The 12,500-nt window shown below is 48.5% G+C and overlaps 1 long non-coding RNA gene across 2 annotated transcripts in view; it reads left to right on the top strand.

Moving 5' to 3' along the window:
• Window positions 1-118: 118 nt before the first annotated feature.
• LOC147032896 (uncharacterized) overlaps window positions 119-12,500 on the top strand; it is a 25,993-nt gene continuing 13,611 nt past the window's right edge. The window contains exons 1-2 of one of the 2 annotated variants that reach the window (XR_015055398.1): window positions 119-182; window positions 11,724-11,827. This is a non-coding gene — a long non-coding RNA (uncharacterized LOC147032896). Of the gene's footprint in view, window positions 183-11,368; window positions 11,828-12,500 lie in introns of those variants that run through there. The other variant, XR_015055397.1, reaches the window with a different exon arrangement.

Raw genomic sequence — 12,500 nt, 5'->3', positions numbered from 1 at the left:
TGTGTGTGTGTGTGTGTGTGCGTGTGTGTGCGTGCGTGTCCATGTGCGTGCGTGCGTGTGTGTGTGTGTGAGTGAGTTTATGTGTGGCAGCCTCTACAATTTTACAATTAACTGTGACATATACTCCTTCAGACCCGCCGTCATTCACGGGATTCCTGTGCGGAGCACGGGTATTCGTGCTGGTACGGTATAATATACATATGGTCATTTTTGCAAGTGTGTCGAATGCACGTCATAATTCGGAAACCGGGAAGTCGGAATCATTGTCTTCAATTGACTGTAGTATTAATTTCTCATTCTCCAGCAAATTCCGTTGGCCCCATGTCAATCGGCTGAACTTGAAAAATTAACGTTACAAAATCAGGTGATGACGTCATAATTCGGAAACCGGGAAGTCGGAAGTCATTGTCTTCAATTGACTGTAGCATTATTTTTTCATTCTATTGCAAATGGCGTTGGCCCCATGTCAATCGGCTGAACTTGAAAATTAACATTACAAAATCAGGTGATGACGTCATAATTCGGAAACCGGGAAGTCGGAAGTCATTGTCTTCAATTGACTGTAGTATTAATTTCTCATTCTCCAGCAAATTCCGTTGGCCCCATGTCAATCGGCTGAACTTGAAAAATTAACGTTACAAAAATCAGGTGATGACGTCATAATTCGGAAACCGGGAAGTCGGAAGTCGGAAGTCATTGTCTTCAATTGACTGTAGCATTATTTTTTCATTCTATTGCAAATGGCGTTGGCCCCATGTCAATCGGCTGAACTTGAAAATTAACATTACAAAATCAGGTGATGACGTCATAATTCGGAAACCGGAAGTTGGAAGTACAATTCTTTTACATCGGGACACTCCCGGGTACATGTTCTGTCAGCATGTGAAGTTTGGTGAGGATCAGTCCAGTACTTTTCGCGTGCATAGGTCACAGACAAACACAGACACACAGACACACAGACAGACACACTTTCAACTTTATATCTATAGATATGTGTATGTGTGTGTGTAACGATTGTAAAGACCATCAAAAATTATGGGGCCAACAGCAATCCCTCTCATGCCTCCCTCATCCCCCACCCACCCCCCATCACAGCATAGTTGTAAGGAATATAACTCACAGGCTTGTGAATTTACTTTTGTTTCATGAAGAAAACTATGATTATTTCAGAAATGTATTTATTATCAAAGTGATAATGGCATTTCAAATGATCGAGTAAAATTACTCACCTGAAAAATACGTATTTTTACTGCAAATAAAATTAGTAATGTCTCACCTCCAGCGTTATAGTTGTGAAAACAACTGGAATGGTCATGCAATCAACCCAAATTCAGATGTGTGTTGTAAAACTTTTGGATGGCATAAGTTCACCTTTTCTGATTGGAAACAAAATAGTGAATGGTGCGAACACTGATATTGTATGTGCTCCAGGGCCGTATTTAGAGCGGAACCAGTGGAGCACGTGCTCCAGTGCCTCCACAAAATGGGGGCCTCCACATTTTTTGTGAAAATAAATTTTTTGTTTGCATAAATACCAACAATTTCCATCCAATTTTAAAAGTGGTCGTAGTTTTAATGAAATCAGGAATTTTGTCAAAAAAAAGTTCTAAAACACATTGACTGCATGTTCGCTTTAACCAAAAGATCTAAACTCTGCGAATTTGCGCAGTGTGACAACGATAACTCACTTATTCTTTGGATAAGGCACCGTGGGATCCTCAATGTCTACAAACTAACGCTAGCAGACAGGATACCCAGCTTAATATCTATTTGAAGGACTGTGCACTTTGCCCTGCTTGTGAAGCACCAATCCAACGGTTTAAATTCAGTTGAACAATCAAACCCCGACCAAACAGCTCAAAGGTAAAATTCACTTTTGCACCAACGTGTTGGACCCAGCATGAATACTGTAGCTCAAATTTGTCAAGATACTAGTATACAATGATGCACCTACCTTCAGCTAAAGATTTCAATGTGTTCATCCAACCTCCTGATCTTTTTTGGCCATTAACATGTTTCAAGTTTTTTTGTTGTTGTTGTTCATTTTTACAATACTCATACTGTTTATGGCAGGCCAACCAATGGAACCACAATTTAAACTTTTCTTTTAAAAATAATAATAATCATTTTATGCTAAGTTAGCACTTTGATCAGCAAATCTACTCCACCAATTCAATTTCATACCTCTCCACCAATTTCCTGACTGAATTTAAAACATACCATGTTGGTTTTGAAATTATCCGTGATGGATTGCTGTTCCCCATTGTTTTTTGTCATGAAATTGTGTCTGTGATTGTAAAAGGTTAAATAAAATAAAATTATATATATATATATATATATATATATATATATATATATATATATATATATATATATATATATATATATATATATATATATATATTGTTGCGGATTTCGCGCCCGCCGGCGTGCTGACGGCCACGTAACTCGAATCGCGGCACGTCGCCCACCGGACGGACAATCCAGTCGTGACCCTCTCGGACTAACGCCGGGAACCAGTCACGGGTGGACCTTTCGGTCTCACCGCGATCGAGCCAATCAGCCCCCGCGTGGGATAGGGTTGCTCGCCAAATTCGAACTACCTAAGTACCCACGCGGAGGGTAGACCGGGCGATCGCACCTCGCCGCAGGTCGACTTCGGACACGGGCCACTTAAGCGACCCGTTCCGTACTATCAGAATAACCGAGCGGTGTTATCGTCGACCTCGACGGTTCGATTAATTATCGGGCGTATTCAGCCCACTACCAACCCTTTACGTGAAGCAAGATGGGGATTCAAAGAAAGAAATGACGAAGCGAAGCGGGAAACAGTTCAACAATAAAGCACATTTATTCTCGGCACACGGGAAGCACACAAATACAATTCCACCAAATGCACACAAAAAAAAGAAAACACACTTCCATTTACACAAAAAGCAAATATAAAAGCGAAAACACAGTGCAGAGCTAATACCGACTACCGAGCACACGGCAACACTTATACAATTCTACTTCACAGACGGCGCCGACAACACATACCCAAAACCAAGGAAAAGAAATACCTCAAGAATGAGGCAGGCCTGAGGCCGAGACCGGGTCGCGCCTACCCGTCTGGTGATGAGACGCGGAGCGGCGATGGCCCCGCAACCCGCGGGCCTCGTGGACAGTGCCTGGCAGGGGGTGGGAACGGGGCCCCCTTGGTCGCACTATCTCAGCGCGGGGGGAAACAGGAGGGGGTTGCTGATGCTCGGGGTATAGAGGATCTTTATTATCCCTGGTGTGCGTCTCCACCTCGGCCAGGTCGCGCTGCCGGCCTCCCTCGGGCGTGCAGCTCCCGGCACCGACGCGAGCACCCCCTCGTCCGACTCTCTTCAGCTTCTCCAGCCACTGCAGGCTTCGGGCTCCAGACTTCCACACTCGTCCCCTCCGTTCCGACTCCTTCTCGTTCTCGACTCCTTCTCGTTCTCGTTTGCGACTCTCTTCTGACTGACGAACACCGTCCTTTTATCCCCCCGTAACTTCGCCTTTGACCCCCTCCCTTTGACCTTTCACCTCGCTCCCCATTGGCCCGAGAAAAAGTGGGCGTGAAGGCTTTTTGATCCACAAATTTGCATATATCGATTGCCCTGGGGGCGGGGCCAATTCGCCCCTCGCTCACCGATTGGACGGCAAAAAGTGGGCGTGTGTCGTTTTTGATCCGTTTTTGAAGCACAAAATCCGTGATTTTGTACACGCTGTTCGACGCACGTTCTGCATGAGTCCAACACCGGTACCCACAGCGGGGCAAGAACGGTGGCGATGCTACGGTTGCGAGGTGTGACGTGAAGGTCGTGGCGGTTGTGGTGAAGCGGTGGTTGTGGTCGGTGGTTGATGTTGTGGTTGTGATCATGGCGGTTGGTCCAAAATAAAGATAGTAAAAGAAAACCGGCTATCCTGAAGAGTCGCAGCACGTATAAATGACATGTATTCCCACTAGACAACGGGTTCGGGCCTAACTACACATGTACTTACCGAGATACCTCACCTAAGGGACCTGAATGGTGGTTTGCGAATCTGGTAACCACAACACTACCCCCTTCCCTTTTTACAGACTCGTCCCGAGTCGTCAAATTTTCGTGTGCCATCATGTGTAGTTTTCCCCTAGTACATTTTACCTACGGATCCCTGAGTGCGACATTCATGGTATTCGTGTCCCCAAAATAAATAACCTGAGGGCTGAGTAACTACCTAAACAAACTCACTCACACGGACGACTTAAATAAAATTGCCGGCGCTAAGACATACATGCCGGGGGCGCACTCATATGTACAGTACATCTTAACCTTAACTTACAAATTTTACACTAAACCATGGCCCAGGATCATCGAACTCTGCAAAAAGAAAGCAGTTAGCAGGGAGCCAGGCTGCCCGCATGCAGTCTCTGACTCAAACAATGCAGGTGACAGGGAACGTGGCTGGCTGCTCACACGCAGTCCAAGGCCTTCCCTTTTGAACTGAACGCAGTGAACCACAACGGTGCATGGGCTGCACAACGCAGTCTCCGTGCCAGCTCAAGTGGCACACGCAATGAGCACAACGAATGGATGCATGGACACAAACACGGTGCATGGGCCGCCACTGCAGGCCCGTGTTGTAGCTGCCAACAGGGCAGTTCTTGCAGCTTGCAAACTGTTGCCTTGATCCTGGCGCACATGGAAATGAACAGGGGGGGCAAAGCAAAAATTGAACGGGGCTGGTGAACGTGGGCAGTGGGCATGGCATGGCAAAGGTGGCAGGCAAACACAGCCCGCAGAAGAAGGCCGCTGCAGGCAAACACAGCCGGCAGATGAACTGGCCGGCACAGGCCTTGAAGTACCACAGCTGCAGATGAAGTGGCCGGCACAGGCCTTGAAGCAAAACACGGCCAGCCGATGGCACAGGCCTTGCAGCAAAACAACAGCTGCCGATGAAGTTGGCCGGCCTCCGCCTCGAAGAAAAGCACGGCCAGCCGATGGAGTTGGCTAGCCTTTGCCGTTCAGTGGAGGTTGGTGGAGGGAGTGCGGTGGTGCTGGCCACTTGGAAGGCGGGCTCGGACCTACCTACCTGTCTCCCTCCCAACCTATCGCCTTTGCCTGTCACTGTACATACCCACTCCCTTAATTTGTGAAAAACCAATTTAGCCCCCACTTATTTTTTTGTTGTTTTTATTTTTACTTCCCCACTATAAATCGTCCCCTAACCCCCTTTATCGTCCTTGTTCGGCTAACCTATCCTGTCACCTAGCCTACTCCCAACCCCTACGTTCCCTTCCCGGAGGGGAACAAGGGAGAGCTAACGTCCTGTGTCGAGGCCCAACGAAGCCTCAGAATGGCCTCCCCAGAGTTCGGCGATCTATAACCAAAGTGGGTCCAGCGGCCCACAACGACAGCGAGGGGATGGATGGTGCGGAGGGGTACATCTCCTAATCTACCCTAACCATTTAACTGTTAAACTACCCCGGGGCTTTCAACAAGCGCCTCTCGCTTAAACTATTGGTTCTAACAACCCAGATTCCCGTCGCCTGTGTTGGTGTCCTTACAATTTCGGGCCTCGCCCCCCCAATTTTCTCTCCGTGCCCTCACACGGTCTCCTGGCTGGGACACGTGGCTCCCTTTGGCAGGCACGACCCTCTGCCGAATCTCCCGCTATGGCACCCCCGGGCACTACACTGCCTCCGAGCCTACCAGCTCCCTAACACCGGGGAGTGCCCCCCATGGCACCTCCCCTGAAACGCACACATGGCAGGCCGGCCTCCCGGGCCCCTTTCCGAGGGTCACCCGTGCCCACAACACTGCCCACGCGGCTAATGGCGCCCCGGGCCCCCGCACCAAGCAGGCGCACCCGTGCCCACTACTCTATCCCGGCCCCCCATGGGCCCATGGCCTACCGCGGCCGACTAGCCTGGTGCCCGGGGTACCCACTCAGCGATACTCACCTTTCGCAGCCACGCTCCCAAGCCCGTCAACAGGGCTCCTGCACCCCTCCAAATGGGTCTCGAGCCTACTTTCCCACCAACAGCAAAACGACCTCCATTTTTCAATTTGACTAACCCAGCTAACTCACTTTACTCTGACCCCGGGGTCCCTTGGGCGGGAGTCACTCCTCCTCCCAATCACTCATCGCACCATGCATTCCCGATTCACTCCACACACACAGACCCGCTGGCCTCACTCACTCAACATGTCTCCACATCATAACTCACCAACACACACACACACCGCTGAACTCTGCCATCCTTCTAACTACCTCCCCTAACTAACTCGTGCTCCCACGTCGTCCCTTAAACTATAGCACGTTCCTTTTAACACTACGTTGCTAAGCTACGTCCCCTCTACACATTCACAAGTCTGTCACAGTCTCCAAATAAATCATTTTATTTCCCAACCTAAATCTGGCTACAATCCCTCTAACTAATCCATTCCACGGACTCCATGAGGACTTACCCCTGCCCCATGGAGTCGGTCTAACTAAGCTAACCCTTCCCCCTAACTAGTTTCCATCCTGTGCCCAGGTAAGGGGGTCTTCCACCCCTTGCCCAGGAATCCTGTACACCCGAAAGTGAGGCTTGCTTTTTTTTTTCTTTTTTTTTTTCCATGCGCAGCACCTGCGCGGCAACTCAGAGCTCGCGCACTTTGCACCTGCCCGTGACGTCATGCAGCTGCATGTGTTCCTCGTCCCTCCTTGGACGGTACCATCCGGCAGAGATACCCCTCCTGCCGGATTCCAACCCCACGTGCAGCCATGACGTCACCGTGCGCAGAAAAAAAAACCAAGCCCCACGTCTCGAGGGGTTCCCCACGCGAACACATGTGCTTTGCCCGTTGGAGCTTAACACACACGATCGCGTGGAGAACCCGTCCAGTCCAAATCCGTTATCCTGCCTAAACTTTGTCCGTCCGCGGGATCGGCAAATCCACCGCGTGCGTTTCCGGACCGGGACTTCTCTCGCAAGCGAGCACGTGGTGGTCTCGTGCGTTGCACAGCACGAACCTCGTGCTCACTGCTGGGTGAACCCGGCACGGTCCGCGAAACAACTACAGCCGCTACCCGGCTTTCTTTCTTCTCATGTCGCCTTCGTCGTCGCCATTCGACCCACGCACACCTGCGTGTAACGACGCACACAGTCCACTCCATCACATTCACACGGGGAGACGCGGCTGCGTGCTCCCGCATGCCAACCGACATCTCCCTTACATACCGCTCTCTCACACACACGGTCTCCCTTGCACACGGCCGTTCACTCACGCGTGCCTCACTCGCACACGTGGCTCCACGCACTTGCGGCCTTCCACTCACTCGTGCCTCACTCATACACCGTGCCTCACTCACACACGCGAGGGCACTCACCCGCGGTGCTTCATTCACACACACGGCGACACTCACACACGGTGCCTCATCCACACACGGCGTGCTGGGAAGCACGTACTCCGGCTCCATCGCCACCACACCACTCACACACGGGGTCGCTTCCACACACGGTGCCGCACTCACACCTTGCACCACACACACAGGGACAACCACCCTGGGGATTCGTGTCCCCACAAGGGTCTCCGGGGCCTCTATACCCCCCAAGCTCTCCGTGCACCCGTCCACAGCACCCGTCCCCTCAACCTCGCAGAACACGACCGAACTCACCTGGTCGTGACTCGCCTCGAGGGGGCATACTCCCTCCCCTCGTTCCTGGAGGAGGCCATCCAGGTGCTCGCACCGGGTCCCTGCACGGTCCGCCAGCTCACCCCCATTGTCCTCCACTACCTCCGTGTGTGTGTGTGCGTCACTTACCCCGTCCTCCTCGTGTAGTCTTTCCTCTATTTTTTCTATCTCCCGTGTCTCTGCCAACTCTTCACCCTTTACCTCCCTTGTCTCAACTATTATTTCCTTTGTCACGGCCTTCATGCCCGCCTGCAGGCATCGGCCCATGTTCTGCGTCTCACCCCGGAACTTTTTCATCTCTTCCCTCATTTGCTGTGTATTCGCATCCATCGTCGTTTTCACTTCATTTGTATTTGTATCCATCTTTTCATCCATTTTTTCATATTCGCATCCATTTTTTCGATCATTTGTTTGTTCATTGCCGCCAGCATGGCTATAGCTGGGCCATGTTGGATGCACTCAGCTGAGCCGTTTCGGCAAGGGTTGGGGAAGGGTCTTGGTGGAGAGGGGGGGGGGAGGTGTCATACACCGCGGCCGCTGCCGCACCCACCTCGGGCCCTGGGTTCAGTTGGGCGAGTCCGTGTTCCTGCACAATCAACATTTCCTGCTCGGGGATTCCATCCTGGACCATGGACTCTACATTACTACACATATACATTTCTAATACCCCCGGCTCCCGCTCGCCTTGAGACGCCATCTTGCTTCTCGTGAAGGGTTAATTTGCTCGCTCGTAATTTGGAGGGAATCGGGGGTCGCTTCTCTCACCCCTGGACCGATTCCCGTAAATTTAGCCGGAGACAGGAGAGCCCGTTTTCCTGTTCTCCGATACCAGTGCCGCGAGGAGGGCGATGAATTTGTATCGCACGACCTGACACCAGTGTTGCGGATTTCGCGCCCGCCGGCGTGCTGACGGCCACGTAACTCGAATCGCGGCACGTCGCCCACCGGACGGACAATCCAGTCGTGACCCTCTCGGACTAACGCCGGGAACCAGTCACGGGTGGACCTTTCGGTCTCACCGCGATCGAGCCAATCAGCCCCCGCGTGGGATAGGGTTGCTCGCCAAATTCGAACTACCTAAGTACCCACGCGGAGGGTAGACCGGGCGATCGCACCTCGCCGCAGGTCGACTTCGGACACGGGCCACTTAAGCGACCCGTTCCGTACTATCAGAATAACCGAGCGGTGTTATCGTCGACCTCGACGGTTCGATTAATTATCGGGCGTATTCAGCCCACTACCAACCCTTTACGTGAAGCAAGATGGGGATTCAAAGAAAGAAATGACGAAGCGAAGCGGGAAACAGTTCAACAATAAAGCACATTTATTCTCGGCACACGGGAAGCACACAAATACAATTCCACCAAATGCACACAAAAAAAAAAGAAAACACACTTCCATTTACACAAAAAGCAAACATAAAAGTGAAAACACAGTGCAGAGCTAATACCGACTACCGAGCACACGGCAACACTTATACAATTCTACTTCACAGACGGCGCCGACAACACATACCCAAAACCAAGGAAAAGAAATACCTCAAGAATGAGGCAGGCCTGAGGCCGAGACCGGGTCGCGCCTACCCGTCTGGTGATGAGACGCGGAGCGGCGATGGCCCCGCAACCCGCGGGCCTCGTGGACAGTGCCTGGCAGGGGGTGGGAACGGGGCCCCCTTGGTCGCACTATCTCAGCGCGGGGGGAAACAGGAGGGGGTTGCTGATGCTCGGGGTATAGAGGATCTTTATTATCCCTGGTGTGCGTCTCCACCTCGGCCAGGTCGTGCTGCCGGCCTCCCTCGGGCGTGCAGCTCCCGGCACCGACGCGAGCACCCCCTCGTCCGACTCTCTTCAGCTTCTCCAGCCACTGCAGGCTTCGGGCTCCAGACTTCCACACTCGTCCCCTCCGTTCCGACTCCTTCTCGTTCTCGTTCTCGTTTGCGACTCTCTTCTGACTGACGAACACCGTCCTTTTATCCCCCCGTAACTTCGCCTTTGACCCCCTCCCTTTGACCTTTCACCTCGCTCCCCATTGGCCCGAGAAAAAGTGGGCGTGAAGGCTTTTTGATCCACAAATTTGCATATATCGATCGCCCTGGGGCGGGGCCAGTCGCCCCTCGCTCACCGATTGGACGGCAAAAAGTGGGCGTGTGTCGTTTTTGATCCGTTTTTGAAGCACAAAATCCGTGATTTTGTACACGCTGTTCGACGCGCGTTCTGCATGAGTCCAACACCGGTACCCACAGCGGGGCAAGAACGGTGGCGATGCTACGGTTGCGAGGTGTGACGTGAAGGTCGTGGCGGTTGTGGTGAAGCGGTGGTTGTGGTCGGTGGTTGATGTTGTGGTTGTGATCATGGCGGTTGGTCCAAAATAAAGATAGTAAAAGAAAAACGGCTATCCTGAAGAGTCGCAGCACGTATAAATGACATGTATTCCCACTAGACAACGGGTTCGGGCCTAACTACACATGTACTTACCGAGATACCTCACCTAAGGGACCTGAATGGTGGTTTGCGAATCTGGTAACCACAACAATATATATATATATATATATATATATATATATATATATATATATATATATATATATATATATATATATATATACCGGTATATATATATTTAAACCCTCTTTCAGGAGGCATCCACTTCGTTGACAGTAATGGTCACATAAGGCTATTTGCAGCAACAAGAAAACATGTGCTCATTTCAAATGCCTATTTGTTGTAAAGATGATGCGTTCTACGTTTAGACTTCTGAGAACACAGAGAACCTTAATTATAATGTCTTTCTTCTTAAAAGTGTTTCTGTTTCCCTCGTGTGGTCCATATCTTTATCATGATAATAAATGAACAAAATGCAGTTCTAATGATGATGACCTATTATAAATAATGTATTCATGGGGCTATTATTGGTTATCTTTAATCTTAAACATTCTTGTAATCTAACTTTATAACCAAACTCCCCTTAAATAGAGTTGCTTTAGCTTGTAACTGAATGGGATTTAATCTCAATGTGCAAAATGTAGGAACTTCTCAAATGCATCAAGCACATCCTGATGAGTGAAGATCACTAAAAATGATGATTCACTGACCTTAAAGGATCCTAATGCTTTGGATTGGCTTGTTTTGTGTTCCTATCTGTTCATTTTCCCCTATGATCTTCTTCTTTCTTTGCAGCACAAGGCTGAGGGTGCAGCTGTGCTACTGATTCAATGCCTACTGTAGGGTTTGTAATTTGTTCAGGGTGCCAGCGATAACTCACCTAATCTTTGTGAAAGACTCTGTGGGATATTTAACGTCCACCAACTAATGCCAGCAAATGTTTAACATCCCTCCGAGGGACAGCACAGACATTGATGAATCGCCCTGCCTGTGAAACACTAGGATGACAGTTTACAACTGGGTCAGGATTCTAACCCAGTCTTGATGGCTTCGAGGCGAGTGTGTGTACCTCCAGGCTATCCTGCTAGCCCTTCCCCTATGATGCAATGACCCAACGTCCATATCCCATATCCTGTTTAATTTCACATTTTCTTCTAAATAACATACTTCCAGTCGATGTACACTATCTGCTAATGTTCCTGTCTCATATATATATATATATATATATATATATATATATATATATATATATATATATATATATATATATATATATATACATGTTTTTTATGTATAATATTACCGATGAGACATATAATGGAAAAAAAGTTGCAGACAAATTTGTTGCCTCTTTATACATCATATTAAGTTACTCAATTGCCACTGTGACTATCTTTCAAGTACAATGCAGTATATCAGCCACTGCCTTAGTTATATGAAATAGGTTTACCCCCAGATGACATGAAACAACCATCCAAAGATTGTAGGAAAAGGGAATTTCCAATTCATAAATATTGATATCTATTTGATTGAATACATTTTCTTTATGATGAAAACATAAAATTAATATGTCAATCTGTAGAGCAAATATCATGTCATTTAGTTATAAATACAATGTTAGTGATGGTCATGCATTGATTTTTTTTTCCTCCATTTTTCATCTGTCAGCAGGGTTGCCATATAAAGACAGACTACATTCCCTTGCTTCACACACTGGCAGAGTTGGGCTGGCGACTAACTTCTGTGCTTCCTACACCTGTTGTCAAACCAGACAGGTACAGTATTCTATAATCCCCATCCCTGCATGCTATCTTTTTTTATCCTCACTTACTTTTATAAAATGTAAAATCAAAGTTTGAAAGTTTGTCCGATTTAAGTTAGCAATCCAAACTGACTAATTTTGTCACAAGGATTGAAGGCTGAAGACTTCAAATGTCTCCCAACAATGTGGGGCTTACATGAACTTTCAAAGTCTAAATTTCTAGTGTCCTGTTCACCTCCACTCCTTTGCTCCCCATTTCTCTCATCTAAAGAACTACCTCCAGAGGTCCATTTTGTCACTTCCTTCCCTCCAGTCCCTTATAGGGCAAGTGATGAATTTCTGTCTGACACAAGATGAAACGTACTGGTACATTCAAAGTACACTGCCCCCATGCCAAATGAATAAAAAAAACAATCTTCTAGTGTGCGACATCGCCGGGGTGCCTGGCGATGCCGCCTTGCAGCACATAGAGTCGGAATTGAGAGGGAGCGGTGTGGAATAATTGATTGATTAATTGATTAATTGCAGAATTAAAATAAATAATAATCATAAAATAATTAATTTCTTAATAAATTTGCTGATAGCATTCCCAAACCACCACTGTTTCATCCGAATCTGTAACTTTTTGAAAATTTAGTAATTAATCGAAAAATTAAATAATGAATTGATTAATCAATAAATCAAAA

Source organism: Eptatretus burgeri, chromosome 2 (genome assembly GCF_056783735.1).
Source record: "Eptatretus burgeri isolate ZD-2024b chromosome 2, Ebu_testis_v1, whole genome shotgun sequence".
NCBI lineage: Eukaryota > Metazoa > Chordata > Myxini > Myxiniformes > Myxinidae > Eptatretus > Eptatretus burgeri.
This window is presented reverse-complemented; position numbering and strand designations above follow the sequence as displayed.